Source organism: Pinus tabuliformis, chromosome 4_1, assembly GCF_031772625.1.
Source record: "Pinus tabuliformis cultivar Carrire ecotype Pingquan chromosome 4_1, CPIR1, whole genome shotgun sequence".
Taxonomy (NCBI): Eukaryota; Viridiplantae; Streptophyta; class Pinopsida; order Pinales; family Pinaceae; genus Pinus; species Pinus tabuliformis.
The window spans coordinates 450,211,609-450,225,769 of NC_142303.1; the positions used below are offsets into that span (position 1 = coordinate 450,211,609).

The window sequence follows — 14,161 nt, forward strand, 5'->3', positions numbered from 1 at the left end:
GGAATTTTAAATACCATTGGCGGGATGCTTGTTTTAAACCATATAAGGATTTCTTGAGCTTGCAAACTAATTGCTCACCATCACTAGAGGGGAATCCTTTAGGTTGTTTCATGTAAACCTCCTCCTCTAGATCTCCATTGAGAAATGTCGTTTTCACATCCATTTGTTGCAACTCCAATTCAACATGGGCTACTAATACCATAATAACACGCAAGGAATCTTTCTTAGATACATGAGAGAAAGTATATGTGTAGTCGATTCCTTCTTTTTGAGGGAATCCCTCAGCAACAAGTCTTGCCTTGTATCTCTCAATGTTTCCCAATGAGTCTTTCTTTGTCTTAAAGACCCATTTACATCCAATGGGTTTTGCACCATTAGGCAACTCAATAAGTTCCGAGACTTCATTTCTCTTTATAGAATTCATCTCTTCCTTCATGGCATCGTACCATAATTCTAATTCTTTGCAACTCATGGCTTGTGAAAAAGATTCGGGATCATTTTCGGTTCCAATGTTGTAGTCAGATTCTTGCAGATACACAACATAATCATCAGGAATTACTGATCTGTTTGGTCTAGTAGATCTTCTTAGTGTTGTACCATCATCTTCCTGAGAAGTATGTGGTTCAACTCGTTGTTCAAAAGTTCTTGGCAACTCTTGAACTACCTAATCTACTGGAATGTCATCAGCAGCTTGTTGAACTTCAACAATTGGTTGGTCAACACCAGTTTGTACATGAGGGGTGCTATGAAGAATAACCAATCTATCACTTGAGGTGGAAGGTTGATATTCTGACTGATCCTTCTCAGAAACTATGTTCCTGGTTTGATCACTCCCACTAATCAAGTCATTTTCAAGAAACTTTTCATTTCTTGATTCTACAATCCTAGTGCTGTGAGATGGACAATAAAATCTATAACCTTTAAACCTTTTAGCATATCCAATGAAATACCCACTAATGGTCCTTGGGTCTAGCTTATTCTCTTGTGGATTATATATTCTCACTTCAGATGGGCATCCCCAAACACGCATATGTTGCAAACTCGCTTTCCAACCTTTCGATAATTCAAATGGCATTTTAGGGACAACCTTGGTTGGAACTCGATTTAATATATACACTGTCGTCTTAAGTGCTTCAGTCCAGAAGGATTGAGGAATATTGGAGCTACTAAGCATACTCTGCACTGTGTCCAATAATGTTCGCTTTCTTCTTTCTGCTACACCATTCTCGTTGGGTGAACCAGGCATGGTGTATTGGGCAACAATCCCATGCTCTTGAAGAAATTTTGCGAATGGCCCAGGTGCTTGTCCATCTTCTGTATATCTATCATAATATTCTCCACTTCTATCTAATCTCACGATCTTAATTTGCTTGCTGCATTATTTCTCTACTTCAGCCTTAAAGACCTTAAAGACATCTAATGCTTTGCTCTTTTTATGAAGCATGTAGAGATACATATATCGTGAGTAATCATCTATAAAGGAGATGAAGTATCTCTGACCATGTGAGTCCATGGCTGGACTACACATATGAGTATGTATGATCTCTAATATGTCTGAACTCCTATTGGTACCTTTCTTTGACTTGTTGGTCTACTTTCCCTTTATGTAGTCCACACAAGTCTCAAAATCAGCAAAGTCCAGAGTATTAAGTACCCCTTCATTTACCAATCTTTTAATTCTTTCTATGGAGATATGACCTAGTCTCCGGTGCCATAATTTAAAGGAATCTTAATTAATAACACATCTTTTAGTGCCAGTGTGAACATGCATTGAATCATAAGTGACATTGTTTTGTAAATTAATGTAGTATAGACCATTAGACAAAATACCATTCCCAACATAATCAGATTTATAAAATAAACTGAAGGATGTTTCTGAAAAGTTAAAGGAATATCCAAAAAGTACAAGCCCTGAAACTGAGATCAAGTTTCTAGAAAAACTTGGAACATAAAAGGTATTTTTTAATTCTAAAACAAAGCCACTACTTAAAGTTAAATAGCATGTTCCTATAGCTTCCACATGCGAGCCCATCTTGTTTCCTGATAAGATGCTTTGCTCACTTCCCATTGGCTTCCTTAGGTTATGCAAACCCTGCAAGGAATTCGAAATGTGAATTGTTGATCCAAAATCAATCCACCATGTGTTAATATTGACATTAGCCATATTAGATTCATAACAAACAAACAAGATTGGATTACCTTTGTCCGCAAGCCATTTCTGAAATTTGGCACATTCCTTCTTCATGTGTCCCTTCTTTTTACAGAATAAACACTTGGAATACTTCTTGATATCATCTTGGGGAGGTACTTTACCTTTCCCTTTCTGATTGGCTTGAGATTTTCCCTTTCCACGCATTGTTAGCATTGCACTTTCTCCTAGTTCCATCACTAGTCTCTCTTCCTCTTGAACACACATGGTCATGAGTTCATTAATTGACCATTTTTCCTTATGTGTGCTATATGAGATTTTGAAGGGTCCATATTGGTGCGGAAGGGTGTTCAGAATGTAGTGCACCAGGAAAGACTTCGATATTTCAACCTCAAGTTTCTTTAATTGAGCCACAGTGTCCCTCATTTGCATGATGTGCTCGCACACACCTTTCACACTGGTGAGCCTTAGGGATGAGAACTTCATGATTAGGGTGCTTGCTAGTGCCTTGTCTGAAGTGATGAATTGATCCTCAACGGCCTTTAGCAAGTCTCGGACCTTTTCATGCTGATTAATGGAACCATGAATATTAGCTGAAATTTTAGTCTTAATGAACATCATGCTTAGGCGACTAGATCGCTCCCATCGTTCATAAAGCGTGATGTCTGCTACAGTGCTGGTATTAGTAAGTGCTGGTGGTTCATCTTTCTTAATAGCATAGTCTATGTCCATCCACCCCAAATGAAGGAGAACTCTCTCCTTCCAGCCCTTATAGTTATCTCCCTTAAGTTCAAGGATATCACAATGAATTCCAGAGAAATTTGCAGGTTGTACAACTGCATAAAATTAAAGATTACATGCTTATGTTAAAATTGAGGCCTAAATAAAATTTCATGCTTTACCAATGCAAATCATGCTTAAAATTGAATCTAATGACATAAAAATTGTCTGTGGACTAAATTTTCAATTCAAACTGATTCAATTATTCTTTATGATAAAATTTATCAAATTATTCACTTAATTTATAATTCTAAAGGGTAATGATTATAATTCGATATAAATTCTATCTTAGATTTGAACTTTATGATAAAACTATTAATTCATAATTCTTGTGGGTAAGTTATGAATATTTTATCCTAATTAATTATATAAATATAATAAAAATTCATGTGGGATAAAATTTATTATATTTAGTATAATTAATTACAATTAATGTTTAAATAATCTTTATGTGATCCTAACCAATCATAATATATAATATTATTTAATTAGAAATGATGTGGTTATTCTCTAATCAATTAAAATTATATGGATCACTAGACATTATTTCTTGATAAAACTAAAATATTCATGCATAACATTCTTAAAAACTCTAATTAGGTTCTGTAATGGGAATTTGTAATGCATTACATTTTAGTGTTTAGTGAAGAGTCTGGAATTCCCTTGTACATTCTGAAAATTCTTTATATGTCAAAAAAAATTCATTATTTATAAAGCCACTCATTGATTTCATTATATTCCTCTTTTTACTCAAGTAAAAACAAATTGTACAATCACTCAGCTTGTAATTTTACAAGTGACTTTGAATTTAGAGATTTGCAAATAAAATAATCCTCCAAACAATGGTGTTAAATTGAAACCTGAGATCTTACAAACGGGTTTTGAATGTAGTTTGGATTTCTTTCTCATTACAATTAATTTGACAGACAAACCAAAATACAAAATGATGATAACAGATGGAAACAAGAGACCTCATTCAATCGGGTAAAACACACGAAATCAAGAAACTCCAAAAAACCCTCATTTTAATTGTAAACACCAAGGCAGAGATAAAAGATGGGCTCTGATACCAAATGATAGAATAAATAACGGTACTATAATGAATCGAAAACTTTAACAATGTTAAATCTGAACTTTATGCAGAATAAACTTTAATGCCCAAGAAAAATACCTCCGACCATTGATGCTTGCTCTCAATAGATCTGCTTCTCGGCCCTCAACATACGATGTACAATTTACAGCTATTGGAGATCACTTCCGGATTTACGCAAAATAATTTCTGCACCTTCACCAACACGTATATCATGAACGTCATCTGCAGCTCCATTTCACAACATTGTTCTGGGTAAGATCAGCCCCTTCCTGCAGATTGATACGCTATAATCTCCCATGCACAGGTGACACCCTTCGATTACATGTATCTGTAATTACAAACTTTGCAACACTACACCCCAGCTGACATCTTGGCTTTCTACACACATAGCCTCAACTTTAAGAAATAGAAGGGGCTTCAGAAATAGAGAGAGCACACAAAAAATCACATGCAGAAAAATCTTTTGGAAACATTCAGCATGCATCTGCCCAAAACAACCCAAACACAAATCAGATAATGCGAAGCAACACAGATCTTGATGGCGAATTCAGGAAAAATATATTTGGAACTTCCAAGCTCTACTTACTCTAGCTTGATGGTGTAAAACTAAAGGGGATTGAGTTAGCGAGCTTTGGGACCAAACAATAGTATTTATAGCCAAGCTTCCATCAAGATTTTGTTGGCTATGTGTCAAGTGTTCCACAAATCATGGTAGAGAACTGCAAAGGGAGTAATGGACCACTCTAGAAGCTCCCAACAAGAAACTAATTAACTGCAGTTGATTTATGTAATTCAAGGAAATGACTACAGTTGGTTTCCAGAAATTACTACAGTTCATTTCCATAAATTAATGGCTATGGGGAGAGGGAGTTTAATAGATCTTTAACTCGGGCAAGCCAATTGTTTTTGTTTCTTCGACGGGGAAAGTTGAAGTTTGGAATGGGAAAGACTACCACTTTTGTCTTCGTATTATTGCTCAGTGGGTGAGCCCGAACTTGGTCGAATGATTTGGAAAGCAAGTAAATGTTGTATTATTGATTGTCCCTTTGAGGGTGGGGTGGCATAAGATAGACGACCAGTGCAACCAAAAATGCCTCCATTACGAGGTTCCCCTTCTCCTTCTGCCCAATGGAAAATTTCTCAGTGAAAAATGAGGCCAATGTGTCACACACATGGGGAAATCATAATTCTCCAAGGGAAACAAGTAGAATCGATATGACCCAAATATAGGAGAATCAGAATTCTCTGAAGAAACAAAATAGGGTCAATATGACCAAAATTCAGGAGTATCAGAGTGCTCTATTGGGAAGAAATGATGCTGGCATGAAACAAATATGAGAGAATCAGAGTCCTCTGAGGGAAATAAATGGGGTTGATATGACCCAAATGTGGTAGAATCAAATCCCTCTAAGGGTTGAAAAAACAAATATGAGAGAATCAAAGTCCTCTGTGGGTAATAAATGGGGCTGATATGACCCAAATGTGGTAGAATCAAATCCCTTTAAGGGTTCAAAATGGGGCTGATATGAAACAAATGTTGGAGAATCAAAGTCCTCTGAGAGAAACAAATGGAGCTGATATGACCCCAATGCAAGATAATTTACGATGCAAATGCAGGAGAATCAGAGTCCTATGAGGGAAAAGAAGGATGCCAATATGATGCAAATGCAGCAGAATCAAATTCCTATAAGGGAAAAGAAAGGGGCCAATATGATGAAATGCAGCAAAATCAGAGTCCTCTAAGGGAAACAAATGGGTTGATATGATTCAAATTCAGAAGAATCAGATTTCTCTAAGAGAAAAAAGGGGTCAATATGTCCCAAATGCAACAGAATCAGAGTCCTTTAAGGGAAGCAAATAGAGGTAGACCAGTTAACATCTGGTCAAGAAGACAAAAGAGTGGTAATCCTATTTGCTTGCACACAACTCGCCTTGAAACAAACTCAATTGGTAAGAAGATTCAGGAAACACAGGTAAAGTTGGGAAAGAAAACCAGAATTTTAAAAGAGAATTCTAGTGTTGATATCCAGAAAGAAAACAATGTGATGTATAACAAAAAAAACATAATTTTGGCATAGGGGAAGAGAGACTGTCTACAAGAATTGTAGCAAGAATCCAGTGCTCATGGGTCCTCTTCAACTGGATTTTGGCCAGAAGATAATGATTATTATACATCTGACAAGGAGAACATGACTCCTCCAGTATCCAAGGATAAAATAGAGAATTGTAGTAGAACGGGTGAAGAGATGCGTCTTAAAAATAATACAAAGAGGGTACCATTGCAATCTCTTTCTCAGGACTCAAAGGCTAATGGAAGACCACCCGTTGGTTTCCTCTTAAAGAATTCTAACAAGAGTATTGAAAATAATCGGGTTTCGCACTTGTATGAGGTGCACAATATTGACCGTGGCTATGGCAGGGTACAACATTTGGCTCCACTAGAAACAAAAAGGAAATGGCATATGGTTGTAGATATTGGCTGGTTACTAGATATAAAATCTAGATAGGATTTAAAGAATCTTGAAGGCATCTAAGGGACTCATCTGATCATCCCTATAATTGTTATATGAGAGCTAGATTGTCTGAAACATCAGAAGACATCAAAGAGATAGAATGAGGTCCAAAGAGTTTTGAGATGGATAGAGGACTGCATGGTGATAATTGGTTGGTGGATCCATGTACAAAAATTTCCAGAGTTTTCCTCTCGGTGTCAGCCCTGCATCTCCCCATTCCCGTCAAAGTGATGGTAGCAATGACATTGCTTCTTCAGTTGCTTTCTCTTCTTATGGAAACTTTATTGACGTTTGTCACTGACAACAGAAACTCACATTCTTGAGTGTGCTCTACTTTTTAAAAAGTTAGCTGCAGATGGAAATGTTGTTCTTCTTATTAATGACGTCACCCTCAAAATCAAAGCCATGGCTGAGGGTATGATAGGAGCACGTGCCTTTTAATTTCTTGGTTTCCTTTCTCTGAACTTGTTCACTTTATGAACACACATTTGTCTGTTGTGGATGACATAGTATTCATATATATCTGAGCTCGTTTACATTGTGAACACTTAAAAATATGTCTTCTTTGATTATCTGTAGATCATTTATATGTGTAATTGGATTCTAAATGAGTTTATGTTGTTGAACATTATAAAATCTACATTATTTTCTATGACCATTCCCAAAATGAATTATGTTTTGAAGGAGTTTTCACTACGAGGTTCAGGTGGGAAAATAATTTTCACCCCAACCAATAGAATGTTTTCATTTTCGTTTTCCTCCTTGCAATTAAAATTTGACACTTGGCTTTTTCATTGTTTTCCTTCATCACTGTTTTCCTCCGTTTTCTTGCCATAACCATCCTGATTTGTTGCACCACTCGTTCTCCCCAACATAATTTCATTCAGCGCCTCTTTAACAATCTTCTCCGATTGGTTCTCCAATGCTGTTTTCCTCATCCAATAGTAATATGCTCAGATTCTTTTGAAATCCCTCGTTGTTGCAATCAGCTGCTTTTCCCCTCTTGATAATTCCAATCCTATGTCTCCCCAGTTTGTTTTGTATCCCTGACCCAAAAGAGTTGCAAAGTTTCATTTTCCCAACTCAATGTCTTAATTTATTCCATAAACAATGGATTCAATAACCTTAAAAACCTAAATAACGCTCAGATTATGGAAATTACAAATCTCAAACTTGCCATTTCAACAATTCTTTGTTTGGATTTCATCCAAACTTAATTAGAAACTATTCTAGAAAAATGACAAAAATAGAGAAGAGTTAAACTACCCATAAAATATATATTGTATAATGGCATATATCTCAACATTTCAAATCCAATAGTATTGATTTCCATATTTCATATCAATGGCTTGTATTTCAACTTAGCCTATAGAGCATATGATTTAGATACAAAAATGTATATTACAATATATATTACATTAATTATTTTATTATTGTATGTATATTGTTTGTCAAATCTTCAATTCAAATTTATTCATAAATGAAAAAGTAGATCTATGTGGAAAGTTAATGGAGGAGATTCAAAATAATGAGGGGAAGTGATAAAGCAAAAACCTTCAGTAAAGGAAAAGTAGCGTTAACATAATTTAAATTATATTCATAGTTCAAGGAAGAGTGTAATTCAATACAAAATATATTTAAAATACACTAGAAAAGAGAATGACACTTTATTCCATACAATTATGAAGAAGTGAAAAGTATAAATGTAAACATATGAGGTTGAGACAACGAGAAAAGTTGAAGATGGAAAAGGAAAACTTGTAAATTTTTTTGGAGGGAATTATGAAGCCCAAACGAAGGGGTAGCTAATGGTATTACATTGAATTGATGATTATTTCAACAAAACTTTAGATGAAAATCTAGAAAAGAGAAACTATTCAAAATAACACAAAGAAAAAAACCTCCAAAAAAGAGGATGAGAAAAAACGTTAGATAATGGTATCACATTGATTCTAATCGATTTGGAAAATAAAGTGGGCATGAGATTTGGCAATGATGGTTCAAGAAAAACCTTAATCTTCAATCACAAAATAAATATAATAGGAAGAATGGGGCCAATTAAGTACTCCAAGAACATTGCACCCTTGACAAGAGATGGAGACTTGGAATCATTTATAAAAAATCTCCAATCACAAAATAAATATAATAGGAAGAATGGGGCCAATTAAGTAATCCAAAAACATAGAACCCTTGACGATAGATGGAGACTTGGAATCATTTATAAAAAGATATTTTGAAACAACATCATGTGTGTGTATGACAATGCCTATAGTGACTAACTCATAGTAACAAATTCCATGGAATGCTTGTCTGTTATGATGATGAACCATCGATGGAGAAACATTTTACTATCTTTTTCATAGTTCCACCTATAAAAAGAAAAATATATATGTACAAATTCATGGTTGCACCACTTACAAGTATTTCATACAACACATTTCACAATGATGCATATAAGTGAGAATCAAGAACCCCTATGTAAGTCATTGTGTGTGTTTTCTTACCTCCCTATTGATTATCTATATGCTTCATCTTTGGGCTAACAATTTCTTCAAATTCATCTGGTCACTCTCGATAGTAAGCACTTAAATGAAAGTTACACTCTTGCACCACCCTAATCACATCACTATTACCATTTCTTGCTCGCCTTCCACATAATAAAACATCTCCCTTGACATAACCCCTTTGATTGCAAGGACTGGAGTGATTTTTGAGGTTTGGAGGCTAGAAAGTTATTTCCCTTCAATGTGGAATTGCGTAGCCCATAAGGCAACATTGAAGATGTAGTCTAACATGTCACATAAAGAGACAGTTTCCTTCCACATTCCCCACTCCTCTTATCAACGTTTTTTTTTGCTGAAGCAAGAATAGGACCTTCTTTAACATTAATAATACACAAAATTACAAAAAACCCCCCAGATAGGTGGCGCAGGATAGAGATCCTCCAAAGGAACTGAGACCAGGCCATGGCAAAACTCTCAGCCTCAACAAACTAGCCTTTCCACATAGCAAAGCTAAACATGAAAAAAGCCAAAAATGAACCTAAATAGTGGAATAGAGCAAAATAAAAAAGGGCCCCACCAGCCCTCCGAGCCAAGGAGAGAACCGTGCCCCAAAGAAACCAATCTACAATGGTGGGCCCATGCAAACCCCACCGAAAAACAAAGCGTACTCCTGAATCTACAAAGAAGATCCCATGGGCCCTAATCGACAACACCAGACAAAATCGTAGAGGGAAGAAGCACGCCAGTTAACTGGCAAATCCACCAACCTACTTGACCTTTCGCCATCGTTGATTTACAATAACATATTTGATGGTCATGGGTCATATCGCACCTACTAAGAATGCTGAACGTTAGCCAGCGATGGGGGCAGTATTCCATCTGGCCCCACTGCCACGTGCCTCCTCCTGAAAGGAATCGCTACCAAAACGAGAAAACCGCTTTCCGCCTGCGGGGTGTGCGATCGCCAAGAAACCTCTCCATAGCTGGTTTGCCAACACTATTTGGAGAACTCCCAGAAAAGTGGTCCTCGAGAGTGCCAGTCGAGACTCCCACCCAGCCCGAGCTAATGAAAGAGGAACCATCCACCAAAAAACTGGTCGGAAAAGAAACAAGGCCCCTCGATAGGTAGTCCATTACGAAGGTCGAGTCAACTTGGTTCCTGGTCCAAGGCTCTTCCACAAAACTCCGACCTATCATTTTCTGCCTGTTCATGTAAAATTGCCTTGAACCTGCTCTGAGGCAACTCATTCCAACTTGAAGCCACTCTATCCTCTGTGCTGATAACACCTTGGTTGGCTAGCAAGTCTGCCAACTTGTTCGTCGATCGTCAAACATGCCTAAAGTCAATTGTACGAAGGCTCTGTAGGTGGTTTTGTATCCATTGAAAGCCCTAAATCAGTCTCTAGTTTTTTGAGGATTTTTCTGGCTTAGTTCCCCCGCTGATTTTCTTGAGTGAATTGATAATAAGTTCAGAGTCTGCCTCCACTATCACATTTTTCCTATTTTCCTGATTCAGGAAATCTAAACATTGCTCCATAGCCATCAGTTCCACCAAGTTATTAGTAGCTTGTCCCAGATGATAGTGGAAGATGAAGAGGACACCACCATTCTCATCTGTTAACACCCCTCCATAACCAGCAATTCCTTGGTTACCTTTTGAAGTTCCATCTATGTTGTATTTCAGATAACCCTTTGGAGGAGGATGCCAAAAATTGTTTGCATTCTTCAGGGAGATAAGATTTCTATCCAGACCCTAAGGAGATATTCCTTGCAAGCCCAGTTCATAGAGAATTCCCAGGTTGGTAGTCGAAGGGGGGTTCTTAGGGAGATTTCACACTATGGTACTGACCGTTTCCTTGAGCTGTTTTAAGATCAGCTCAAAAATGCAATGGGAAGTCCTCTTTTCATCTTTGAAGATTCAGTTATTCCTCTATTTCCAAACATTCCAAACAATGAAACTCGGAAAGAGAGTCCAAGCAGTGGCGAGAACTACATTGTCTGAAAAATCTCTCCTCCAGTTGGTCAGGGTGTTGCAGATATTATTTTTGTCTCTATCCGTTTGATGGAATATGAAGGTAAAGGAATCCCATAGACTAGAGGAGAACATACAACTGTTGAGGAGGTTCTCCATAGTTTCCTCTTGACCCTCACAGAGCTGGCATCTAGAGGGTCCCAAATACCCCTCTTCCTGATATTTTCCTAGGTCACAATTTTCCTATGTTGAACCAGCCACATGAATAGTTTAATCTTCATCCAGCCCTGGTGTCTCCAAAGGTTAAGCCATGTTTTATCCAGAAATTGAGAGTTAAGGTCAAGGAGAATGAGCTTTGCTTCCTTGAGGTTAAAAACCCCCTCATTATTGTTGCCCCATCTCAATTGATAGTGGCCCTCGGATTTTAGAATCTTCCTCTGATCTAACATTTCCTTGAGAGTTTCTTCTTTATCCTTCAGGGTGTTGTTATCCCTGAAATCAAAATTCCTCCAAATTCTCCATTTGTCATTGTTATTGGTTTTCTCCCAAAAGTCTTTAACCTTAGAAAGTCTATTGTTGTCAGTGTTTTCTTTGAGATCCCTTAGGTCTTCGTTTAATAATATAGATTATTGTTGCCATCTATCCTCCCAGAATAGGCTGAGATTTCCATCTCTTATTTCTCAGAAGCTGTTTCCTTGTACCAAACTCTGGTTATCCCAGGCCTTGTTCCAAATGTGCGAGCCCTTTTTGTGACCTAAAATTCTTATTAGATCCTGGTTATGCCATGTGTTGGCATATTTTTCTTTCCAAACAGTTGCCCACTGCGCCTCTAGCTCTTTAACCCATCGCCACCATAATTTGGCTCCTAGAGCCTTGTTGAGTATGTCAAGGTCATCCAAACCTAGCTCACCAAAGCTCTTAGGTTTGGAGATCTTATCCCAAGCTACCAAGGCCCATTTCTTATGATCCTTCCCCTTACCCCAAAGGAAGTCCCTTTGAATGCATCTGAGCTGATGAAGGACACTTTGAGGAGCTGGGAGAACAGATAGCATAAAGACAGGGATGGATTGAAGGATAGCTTTGGTTAGCACTAACCTACCAACCAAATTTAGAGATCTAAAAGTCCACTTCCTAATTATGTCTAGCAATTTGTTGATTACAGGCTCCCATATACTCTTGTGTAAGGGTCTAGCCGTAAGAGGAAATCCCAAATATTTCGAGGGGAGGAGCTCTCTTTGGAAGCCCAGAATTATGGCTATGTTTCTTTGAATGGCAATGTGAGTGTTAAAGAAAAAAATCTTAGATTTAGAGAGATTTACCTCCAAACCTGAAGCCATGGCAAAGTCTCTCAGGATTTGCTTATAGGAAAGAGTTTCCTTGACTGTGGGGATTCCTTGCAGCATGGTATCATCCACAAATTGTTGATGAGTTAAAGCGCGAACCTCCTCAGAAAGTTGGAGACCTTTGACTGCACCCACTACCTTGGCATGTCTGATCATTTGTCCCATCCCTTCCATCATAAGTATAAAAGGAAAGGGAGAGAGTGGATCTCCCTGCCTTAAGCCTCTTGAAGGAGTGAAAGTCTCCAAGGGTGATCCATTAACTAGGATTGAAAAACTGGGTGAAGTAACAAGGGCCATGACCCACCTGACCTAGTTATGATCAAACCAAAAAGAAGTGAGAAATTTTCTGATGTATGTCCAGTTTAGCTTATCATAGGCTTTGGCTATGTCTAGTTGCATGATCATACCAGCTTTCTTATTGTTTGTCAACGAGTGAACCACCTCATGAGCTTGAATGATGTTGTCAAGGATTTGTCTACCTTCCACATATCCTGATTGTTCCGCTGACACCAGGGTAGGAAGAAGGGGTTTGAGTCTATTGGCAACCACTTTGGAAATAATTTTGTAGACAACATTGCACAGGGCTATGGGTCTGAATCTTTCCGGTATTTGGGCTACCTCCTGTTTGGGGATCAGGGCGATAAAGGTGGTGTTAAGCGCCTTCAGGATAGTTTTATCCCTTCTTGAGTCTTCCACCACGTTCAGAATGTCCTGTTTTATTATAGTCTAGTAGGCTTTGAAGAAGTCTACATTGAAGCCATCCAGACCTGGTGCCTTACCATTTTGCATCTCTTTAAGGACCTCACTAACCTCCTCTTCTGACACTGGTCTGTTGAGGTCGAAATTGTCTTCTTTGGAAACTAGCTTAGGTATATGTCTGGATATATCCCTGATAGATTGATCTCTATTAGAGCAGGTTTCCTGAGCAATGCCTTGAAAGTGCTGAACCAGTACTGCTTTGATTTCTTCATGCGTGCTGAGCATGTTACCTTTCTTGTCCTTAATAGAAGAAATCCTGTTGTGAGCTCTGTTCTCCATAGTGGATCTATGGAAGAATCCAGTGTTGCGATCTCCTTCTTTTATCCACTGCACTCCGGATTTCTGCTCCAAAAAATCTCCTCTTGTTTACATAGGTTCTCCCAGTCTTGATGATATTTATTTGCCAGTTCATTTTGCTCCTTATCAAAACCCTCTGTAATTAGGGTTTGGTTGAGGTTCTGCATTTTTCCTTCCACAATTTTTTTTCCTCAAAAATGTTGCCATATTCCTTCTTATTCCACTCCTTGAGCTGGAGTTTAATGTGTTTGAGTCCTTTTTGAAGAAGGAACATTCTGGTGCCTTGAATTTCTAAATCTTCTGTCCAACAAATAGCTATGTTATCATGGAAATCTGGGTGGGAGATCCAGATATTCTTGAATCTGAAAGGTCTATTGTTAGGTTTGCCAATGCCCTGAATGTCCAGTTGCACTAGCCAATGATCGGAGCCTCCAAAGGGAAGAACACTCGCAACTATGTCATTGTCCTTGATCATAAGATATTCTGAAATTATAAATCTATCTAATTTGGAGGCCACTTGAGACTCTCCTCCTCTTTTATTGTTCCAAGTAAATGTACCATTATTCATAACGATATCCACGAGCTTCATACTATCTATGAAGGATTGAAAAGCACAAGAATCTTTGGTTAGAATTCTGGTTCCTCCTTTTTTCTCCGATAGCGTTTTTATCATATTAAAATCACCCCCTAGGATCCAGGGGATTTTTGCATGACATTCTCTGAGCTTCTGCAATGAATCTAGAAACAAGAG

General features: G+C 37.8%; 1 pseudogene; it reads left to right on the plus strand.

Annotated features, from left to right (window-relative positions):
• The window catches only part of LOC149176287 (FHA domain-containing protein PS1-like), a 43,917-nt pseudogene extending 36,941 nt beyond the window's left edge, over positions 1-6,976 (plus strand).
• The last annotated feature ends 7,185 nt before the right edge of the window (positions 6,977-14,161 follow it).